General features: G+C 35.9%; 1 protein-coding gene across 3 annotated transcripts in view; it reads right to left on the minus strand.

Moving 5' to 3' along the window:
• Positions 1-9,849, minus strand: part of XRCC4 (X-ray repair cross complementing 4) — a 105,553-nt gene extending 95,704 nt beyond the window's left edge. For 2 of the 3 annotated variants that reach the window (XM_083357255.1, XM_083357257.1), the window contains exon 1: positions 9,665-9,723. The gene's annotated coding sequence lies outside the window, so the exon portion shown is untranslated. Of the gene's footprint in view, positions 1-9,664; positions 9,724-9,818 lie in introns of those variants that run through there. The other variant, XM_083357256.1, reaches the window with a different exon arrangement.
• Between the last annotated feature and the right edge of the window lie 53 nt (positions 9,850-9,902).

The raw sequence follows: 9,902 nt of genomic DNA on the forward strand, positions 1-9,902 counted from the left end.
TCTTGTCCTGCCTTCAGGCGCTTTGGAGAATAGCTTGACTCCTTCTTCTTTGTGGCAACCCCTGAGATATTGAAACACTGCTATCTTGTCACCCCTAGTCCTTCTCTTCATTAAACTAGACATACCCAATTCCAGCAGCCGTTACTTATAAGTTTTAGCCTCCAGTCCCCTAAACATCTTTCTTACTCTTCTCTGTACTCTTTCCAGAGTCTCAACATCTTTTTTATATCATGGTGACCAAAACTCAATGCAGTATTCCAAGTGTGGCCTTACCAAGGCATTGTAAAATGGTATTAATACTTCACGTGATCTTGATTCTATCCCTCTGTTAATGCAGCCTAGCACTGTGTTGGCTTTTTTGGCAGCTGCAGCAGACTGCTGGCTCATATTTAAGTGATTGTCCACTAGGACTCTGAGATCCCTCTCACAGTTACTACTATTGAGCAAGGTATCCCCTATACTATACCTGTACATTTGGTTTTTCTTGCCTAAATGTAGAACCTTACTTTTTTCACAATTGAATTTCATTTTGTTAGATAGATAGTCCAGATCCTCCTGTATCTTAAGCCTGTCTTCTGGAGTGTTGGCTATTCCTGCCAGCTTGGTGTCGTCTGCAAATTTGATGAGTTCCCCATCTATCCCTTCATCCAAATCGTTGATGATGTTGAAGAGCACTGGGCCCAGAACAGAACCCTGGGGCACCCCACTACACACTTCCCTCCATGTAGATGTGCTTCCATTGAGGAACACACGCTGAGTACGGCCGGTCAGCCAGCTACGAATCCATCTGGTGGTGGTGCTGTCTAACCCACATTTTTCTATCTTATCAAGTAGTAGGTTGTGATCTACTTTATCAAATGCCTTACTGAAGTCCAAGTAAATTATATCCACAGCATTCATCTGGTCCACTAATTTTGTCACTTGGTCAAAGAATGCAATAAGATTTGTCTGGCACGATCTGTTTTTGACAAAACCATGTTGGCTTTTAGTGACGATTTTGTTTGCATAAAGGTGTTCGCTGATTTGTTGTTTGATTATCTTTTCCAGAATCTTCCCAGGTATTGAGGTCAGGCTGATAGGTCTGTAGTTTCCTGGATCTATTTTTTCCCCTTTTTTGAAGATGGGAACTACATCAGCTCTTTTCCAGTCCTCTGGTAGTTTTCCAGTGCTCCAGGATCTTTGAAAAATATAGTTCACTGGTTCTGAGATCACGTCTGCCAGTTCCTTGAGAAACTTGGGATGTAATCCATCTGGGCATGGTGATTTGAACTCGTCTAGGCTGGACAGGTGCACACTTACCATTTTCTTGCCTATCTTAACTTGTGTTTTTATTGTTTTTATGGCACTATTTTTGATAGGTTGGTCTGTTTTTTCCCTTTGTGTAAAGACAGATGCAAAAAACAAGTTAAAGAGTTCTGCTTTCTCCCTGTTGCTTGTCACCTTCTTGCCACTTTCACCCACTAATGGACCAATCATTTCCTTCACTTTTTTCTTGTTTTTTACATGTTGAAAGAAGCTTTTTTTGTTATGTTTGACTTCGGTCACAAGTGTTAGTTCATTTTGAGCCTTAGCTTTCCTCACTTTGTCTTTGCAGGCTTGGGCTATTTGCTGATATTATTAGTTATGTGCCCCTCTTTCCACTTTCTATACTTGTCCTTTTTATCTTTCAATTTATCAGAGTGTTCTTTGTGCAGCCATGCTGGTTTCTGTTGAGAGCTGTTATTTTCGTCTTTGTTGGTATTGTGCTAGACTGGGCTTTTATTATCTCACTTTTCAAAATTTCCCAAGTTTATTGAGTTGTTTTCCCCTTGAAGATTCTCATCCATGGAATCCTTCCCAAGCTCTTTCTAAGTTTATTGAAATTAGCTCTCATAAAGTCCAAAACTCTAGTTTGACTGTGTTCTATTGCTTGTGCTTCCATAATGTTGAATTCCAATATTGCATGATCACTTCCACCCAAGGTTTCTATGGCTTCAACACCTTCTATCATTTCATCTCTGTTAGTGAGAATTAGATCCAAAATGGCTAATCCCCTAGTTCCCTTCTGTACTTTTTGGGTGACAAAGTTGTCTGCTAGGTTTGTCAGGAATCTGTTTGATCTTTCACTTGGTGCAGAGTTTGTCTCCCAGTTGATGTCAGGGTAGTTAAAGTCCCCCATTACTATTGTGATGTGCTTCCTACATACCTTAGTTAGCTGACTAGCAAAAAGTTCATCTATTTCCTCTGTTTGGTTGGGTGGCCTATAGTATACACCTATGGAAATGTCATTTTTTTCTCCCTTTTATATTGACCCAAATGCATTCAAGTTTACAGTTTTCATCATTGTTGTGCTCTATTTCTGTACAGATATAGTTATTTCTTATACAGAGAGCAACTCCACCTGCCCTTTTATTTGGTCTGTTTCTTTTGAATAATTTAAATCCCTCTAGCTGTGTGTTCCATTTGTGGGTTTCATCTCACCATGTTTCCGTAATGGCGACAATATCATATCTGCCCTCATTAATGATATTTCACATATCCTTTCATTTAGAACTTAAAAATCTTGAAAACAATAATAGCCTAAAAATACTGGGCTTACACAATCTGTATGTTAAATTTAGAGCACAGATTTAATATTTTTATGTTATTATAGGTTTTATTATTTTTTTTAAAAATACAATATTTAGAGCTTAGTAAACATATTTTCTGGGTTCACATATTTAACATTAACTTCTTCAATGGAAATCTATTCAGTACTGCACAATCCAGTATTTTTTCTTGATCTTCCTTTCTTCCCCATATTTTTCCCTTTTCCCCTCATTAAACAATTACAATTTTACTACTATTGATGTATACAAAATTAGATGTAGAGATCTTCATCATATTTTAGTTATAGAAATAGCAATAACATCAATTCATAAGTCAATATTCTGTTTTTCGTGCTCTTATTAAAATTTGATTTCCCATCAATATTTAAAGTATCTTTATCAGTTATGATTTTCTAAATATTAATTACATTTATGTAGTTAAAAAATTTTATTCATACCAATCCTCCTCTTATTTTCAAATTTCCCATATCAAAAGAAGAAAAATGCTATTTTAATTCTAAATCATATCTTCCATTATAAAAATCTAATTATATCTAAGGGTCATCCGTTCTTTTAATCATATTCAAACAGGTATATTAAACAGATAGTGCCCCCTGATAGATCAAATCCTGTTTTTCAAGTCTAACTCTTTCTTTCTTTCTTTGCCAAGCAGCTTTCCAATTCGAGGCGATTAAATCGCCTGAGAATTTTCTTTCTATTTTTGTGAAAACTGCTTAGCACGATAAAGGCAATTTAGGTAGAGTATTTCTGGGGAGAAACTCCACCCATCCATATTGCCTAGATATTACCCCTATCCACTCTATGTTCCATTTTCTAGAATCTTCTTCCTTGTCATCAGGTGTATTTTTTAAAATCCCATTTATATCCTGCCCTTCTCCGAAGACTCAGGGCGGCTTACAATTTAAGCACAAACCAATGTGCTTAGCAATATTTGGAGAAAGGAGTAAAGAAGGGTCTTTTATATTTTCATTGTTATAGGTAGGTCTTGCAGATTTAATATTTTATATGTGCTAGAACAGTGATGGCGAACCTTTTAGAGACCGAGTGCCCAAACTGCAACCCAAAACCCACTTATGTACCATCGGGTGCCGGGTGGGCATGGCCCATTGGGTGGGCGTGGCTGCGGTGGTAACGGCAGACTGGGTGGGACTAAAAAGTTCAATCAATCAATTCCAACTTTGCGAGATCTTTTTATTTCCTGTGAGAAGTTGAAATTGATTGATTGATTGAACTTTTTTTTTTGCACATGGCGGCGGAGGCCTAAAGCGAAAAGGGTTTTTAAAACACAGCTGAAGGTCTAGGACTGGGGCGACAGCGCGCGTGCCCACAAAGAGCACTCTACATGTCACCTGTGGCATGCCTGCCATAGGTTCGCCACCACGGTGCTAGAATGTTCCCAACCTCTGCAATACATTTTCCATATCATGCTTCTTTAGCACCTCTGAGAGTTGTATTAGTAGATACTATCGAAGTGGGGGGGAATAGAAGTTTTGGTGAAAAGGGAAAGAACACATCTCCACAAACACAAGGATACTTTTTTAGACTTCTGATTTAAAAGAAAAAGGATTGCAGTACAGATGTTATTTTCCAATTAAATTAACTGTTCTCCCATTTTATACAATTCCTATATTTTGTTCAAATCAGCCTTGACCCTACTGGCTTCCAAATGGGTTTCACTGAAACTGCAGTAACATAAAACAGAATAAAGAAATTTCTCTAGTTTTTGCTGATCCCTATCTCTTATCTAATATTTCAGACTATAATAATAATTTGCTTAAACCTGATTATTATAATTTTGATTATTATAATCACCAGCACAATTTCATTTGGAAAAACACACTTCATTTGTTGGGGATTTTGCAGGGTGGAATGGGGTGGGAAATATTGGATATGAATAAGAACAAATGAAAAGTGACAGTTATTTTGCTCAGTGTAAGAAAGTTCTTTTTGAGATATCAAAAGGCTTCTTTTTAATGAACTATAGTATTAAAAAAAAGTCTAAAGGACTTACTGGAATTCTTTTCTTGCCTATTATAATGGATGCAGACTGAAAACAGGAACTGCACTTTTACTCTAATTTATTATATAGTAAATCATATTGAACAAACAGCTGCTATCATTTTATAAAAAATAGGGTCAGAGACAGAAATTAAAACCCTCATAAATATTACAGTCTGGACCAGGGAGTTGCTGATGGACACTTCCCACATTTAATACAATGGAAGTTACTTCTCAACAAACAAAAGAGGGAGTAATGGAATCCTACACATCAGTTAATCAGACACACCATAGTAAGCAAGAGAATCAGTTTGGTATAACAGCATAGAAATCAGGTACCTGTGAATTCTAAGCTTGACTTAAACATGAAAAAGCAGCTGGATAACTTTGGACCAGTCACTTTCTCTCAGCCCAATTCATCTCACAAGATGGAAAATGGGAGACAGGAGTATTATTCACTGCCTTGAGTTCACACATACCCCCACACAAATGGCAGAATAGAAATCTGATCATCATCATCTCCCTTCTCTCATGCAGCTTGTGCCTGGCTGTTGATCCAGGCTTTGATCTTAACTTAATGCCCTTCAGCCTGAATGAATACTGTAAGAGAACAGTATTAGCTGCTGATTACTCCTCCACTGCCTTCTTTAGTATTTTTTATTCATTTCTTCCAGGCTTTTGAAACTCGAATCAGCAATAATAATAGTAGAATCTCTCACAAAATGATGCCAGAATTTCCTACATACAGCTCAAAGTCTTCCAATTTATTTCGAATCATCCTGTAAGTTTTTATTCCATAATTAAAGGAAGAAGAATCACAGATGGAATCCATTAGATTCCCTCAGGAACATAAAAAGTCTTCACAAATACTTGAGTATTGGCAACATACAAGCTTCAAAATGAAACTGAGTATACAAAATGTAACTTTCCCAGCAACTTTCCCAGGAAAATCTTAATAAGTCTGAATCATTGTTCAGAACTTCACAAAAGCAATGAAGGATTACCTTCCTTTATAAGGCTAAATAACCATGATCAGTAATTTCCATCACAATTTGACAGAAATATATGCTTGTCCAAAATATGAAATAAAATGGTAAATATGCTTGTCCAAAACATGGAATAAAAATAGCAAATGTGTTTATTTTTCTATGTTTGTCATATTAAAGGCAATTTCAATTACATATGTTTTAAATTCAGTCCAACTGCAGACTTCATCAAGTAGACCATAAATACTAAATTCCAATTTATTAACTACACACAATGTTTTATATACATCAGAACTGAAGTTTAAAAGGATGGAATTCCTAAAACCAGCCCAAGAAATCCTTCAAAATGATATTTTTGCTGCTGTTAACAATATACCTTTTATATTTAAGGAGCTGCTGAATTCTGTCCCCTCTTCAGAAAGACCTTTAATACTACAATGTGTTAAAATACCTACATTCCTGAACTATATTGTATTTCTTTCCCATTTTAAATTAATCTAACATCAATTCAACATCAGCATAGCACTTATTAAAATGTAACTGTAATATTGATTTTTATAATGAAAATGTACAGTGTGCATTAAATGAAAACTGTAAAGGAACAAAGAGACACGTGGATATGATTTTTTTTATAATCTGTCAAAACTTCTGAGAAGTCTAAATTTCAGGTTTTCTTTTTTCTTCAATAGAAAATCATATTTACTTTTAAAGTAGATGACAGACCCAAAATAATAAAAATAAATTATATTAATATATTAATACAAAGCTCAGTTCCTGGTAGATTATGTTGTGAAAAAAATGGATCTACTGAAGCCAACACTTATCAAAGCTTAAACTCAGCTATGATCCATTTCCTGCCACCTGTATTCCACTGTGTACTGAATGAATTTAATTTGCTCTTTCTCCTCAAGGTCACATGAGATTGCTGGATCATTTTAAATGACTTTCTGTTAAACAGAATGTACCAATCCAATTTACTGTTTTTTCATAAAATAAAGCATAATTAATATTAAAAATGAAAATAATATTGGGTGTGGTCTAAATGTTAAATCAACATAAAAATATTTTTTTTCATTTGAAAAGGAAAAACAAGATAGATAATGCTCTTTGCTAGACTAAAAGAAAGGGATTTTTTCAAATGTAGAATAAAACTCAATACAGTATTTTTTTTCTTTTTCTTGCTTCTTACTATTCTAAAATAGCCAATAGGGAACATAGACACTAGGACACTATTGGTATATTATATAGATATTCCTGGAGATAATAAACCTTTTTAATACACAATTTAAAAAAAATATCTGGAACAAAAATGAGATTAAAAAGGGGAATCAGAACTTTAGAGTGATGACACCTTCCTTTCTCCCTCCCTTCCTTTCTTTTTCCTTCCCTACCCCTTCCCTTCCTTTCCTTCTTTTCCCTCCAGGATTAATGTAAGTATTTTAGATTAAGAAAAGAAATTGCTGAGGTGGATTATTATTGGCCTCTTGGTTTATTTAGAAGAATTGTTGTAAATTCTTGGAAACTGATAGTGCTGAAGAAGAGGAACTTTGCAGAAAAAAGCTCGACTGAAAGATGAAGAAAAGAAGAAACAGAAGAAAAGAATGTGAATCTGGCAAGAGTTATGCCATGTTGTGCTGGACAAGATTGGAAAAAGGCAGGCACAGTCTGCAGAATGACGTTGGGCTATTGTGTGCAGTAAGGGATTAAGCCAACAGTGGCTGTAATGGCTGTAACCAGGATTAACTTGTCTGTGGATACCATCATTTGGAATCTGGTCAAAGATCAGTACAGTATGACTCAAGTGTAAATAATGGCACAGAGACATATCAGTGATATTCAATTATAAGGCAATAATTGAAGAAAAAAAGCATTACAGGAGCTGAAATAAACTAATAGACATAACAGATCAGATATTCTGTGCCCCGAAACAGACTTCATTTGTACTGGTGTAGCTGGAACATGAGAAAAAATGCTGGAAAGAACTAGTTCTACAGCTTTTTAACAAACAATGTATTTGTGTCAGTTCATATCTACATAAACAGAACTAATTTTATAACAAATAAATATTTGGAGAATGTCCACAGGAAAGTCAACAGCACAAAAGAGAGGGTGAGACTGGGCAATCAATGCCCTGCCCTTTTCTGCATGGATACAATGTGTATGAACCCGTATTAAAAAGAAGTTGGACTTCAATCTTCCACTTATGTTCATCACTTTATTGCCACTCATCTCCCCATGCAGACATGGTGCTGGTTCTGCTGGTGGCCTTTGCAGAAATGGAAAAGGTCAGTTGAGCAGAGATCCAAAAAGGGTATTTTTCCCTTAATGTATTACCTTATCTTGTTTCACATAATAAAGAAATATTAAGAACAAAGTGTTTGTTGAGGGAGAATCATCAGTCTTTACAGATATAAGTTCTATCTCATATAATGTTTTAACTTATTTGAAAGTGTTCAAAAATATCTGGATGGGGACAATGTGGGGGATCTTATGTACTTGAAGATTTTTAAAAATATTTTGGCAAAATCTTTTATCAAGGGCTTTTGAATAAATTTAGTAGCTAGGAGATAACAGAAAATAAATATACGCTTTTTAAAATGGGAAACAGTATGACTAAATGACGAGTTTTTAATAATCATTTATCAAAAGCAAGTGGAGGGCATCCTCCAAAGTACCTTTTTAGCCTGTACTTCAGATTATAAATTATCTGAAGTTAAGGCTAACAAATTATATGGCCAAGTTTGCAGTTAGCATCACATTTACACAAAATTAAAAAAGCTCCAACTATGAACATCAGGCAATAAAATGGAAAATCTGGTTCAATAAAAGTAACTTTATAATAGGAACAAAATTTCCAACTCTGCATATACACTTATAATGACTAACCAGGAAAAAAATTCTAGGGCTAGGCCAAGGCAAACACCCTAAAGGAAGTAGTATAAAAGCTTAAAAAAGGGATTAAAAGATGCATATTAATACCAGATTTGGTCATCATATCCATATTTATGATTTATTTCACTAATGTTTATTTCTGGGTAGTTTGATGTTGAAATACTGGGAAACACCGGAAAGGGAAAAAAAATCAACTTTCAATGCTATGACCAATGGAGCAAAAATTCAACTGAATGGCAAAGGAAACTATACGGAAGTAGTCACTAACTTGAAAATCTAACAATAAAAGTAATTTGACAATTGGTAAATGGTTGATTGATAAGCTGTTTGACCATATAGGCCAAATCAAGTATCACTAAAGTATCTTCAAAAGGTATCAATATACCAAACTATAGAGCAGGATACATTCAGAAAAATGTATCACCTTTGCATCAATCTGTTCTACAAAACAAGCTCTGACAAGAGTTACTGGCTCACCTATCAGAACTTTATAGACAGCACAAGAGTTTCTGTGACATAGAAAATGTATTTCTGCCAACCAGCTCACGAATGCCAATGTGTCACTTAGGAGTTTTCACTTCCCTTTTCCCCAATTTGCAAGGTTAGGAAGAGAAAATGTTAGGTACTGGACAAAATAAAAATACTATCCTATTTATTCCATCAGCCCACGCACGAAAACCTCAAACGTACTTGAGTGACCAACTCACAAAGTGTAACTTTTGTCCAACGATTCTTCTTATCCTATGCTACCTCACAATCCCATGCGAGGACACGAGAAGAAACAAGCTAACATTGGCCTGGGGAAGTAGAAATGGGACCCTGATGAACAAACACAGTTAGAAAAATATCAAGAAATTGTTAATGAAGCTCTGACCCAGGCAATGAAAGGGGAAAGAAAAAAAAAGACGAGCCAAGAGAGAGCATCACTGGCACCTTGGCATACGCAAACCTTTTATACCAAATGCCACGATTGTAGCCAGGGGGGAAGGGGGGGGTCCCTGTGCGTCTGTGTATCTCCAACTGGGCCGGTTCCACCCCAAAAGAAACATCTGAGAGGAAGAAGGAATCGGAAAAGTATATTTTCCGCCTTGAGTTATATATAAAGGGGGGGAGGGATAAATATAATCACTGTAACAATAAGAGCCCTGTAACAAATGCGATCACGATGCCCTTTCTCTGCTCCCACCCTCCCTTTCCTACCTTGAACAGCACTGAAAATTTCACTTCCGTTTTTTGTATATAAACTCCGCCTGTGTGTGTGTGTGTATACATATATATATGCGAACACGGAAGCACACATAAACGGCCTTGCTTTTTCTAACTTTTTTTTTTAAATCCACTATCGCGAACCTACCGCCGTCATTCCCATCCCAGGCTGAGTGGTTCTCCCTTCTTTTTCTTCCAATCACGACACCGGCCCTTTCTCGTCGGCGTCTCT

Source organism: Vipera ursinii, assembly GCF_947247035.1.
Source record: "Vipera ursinii genome assembly, chromosome: 2".
In the NCBI taxonomy this organism is placed as follows: domain Eukaryota; kingdom Metazoa; phylum Chordata; class Lepidosauria; order Squamata; family Viperidae; genus Vipera; species Vipera ursinii.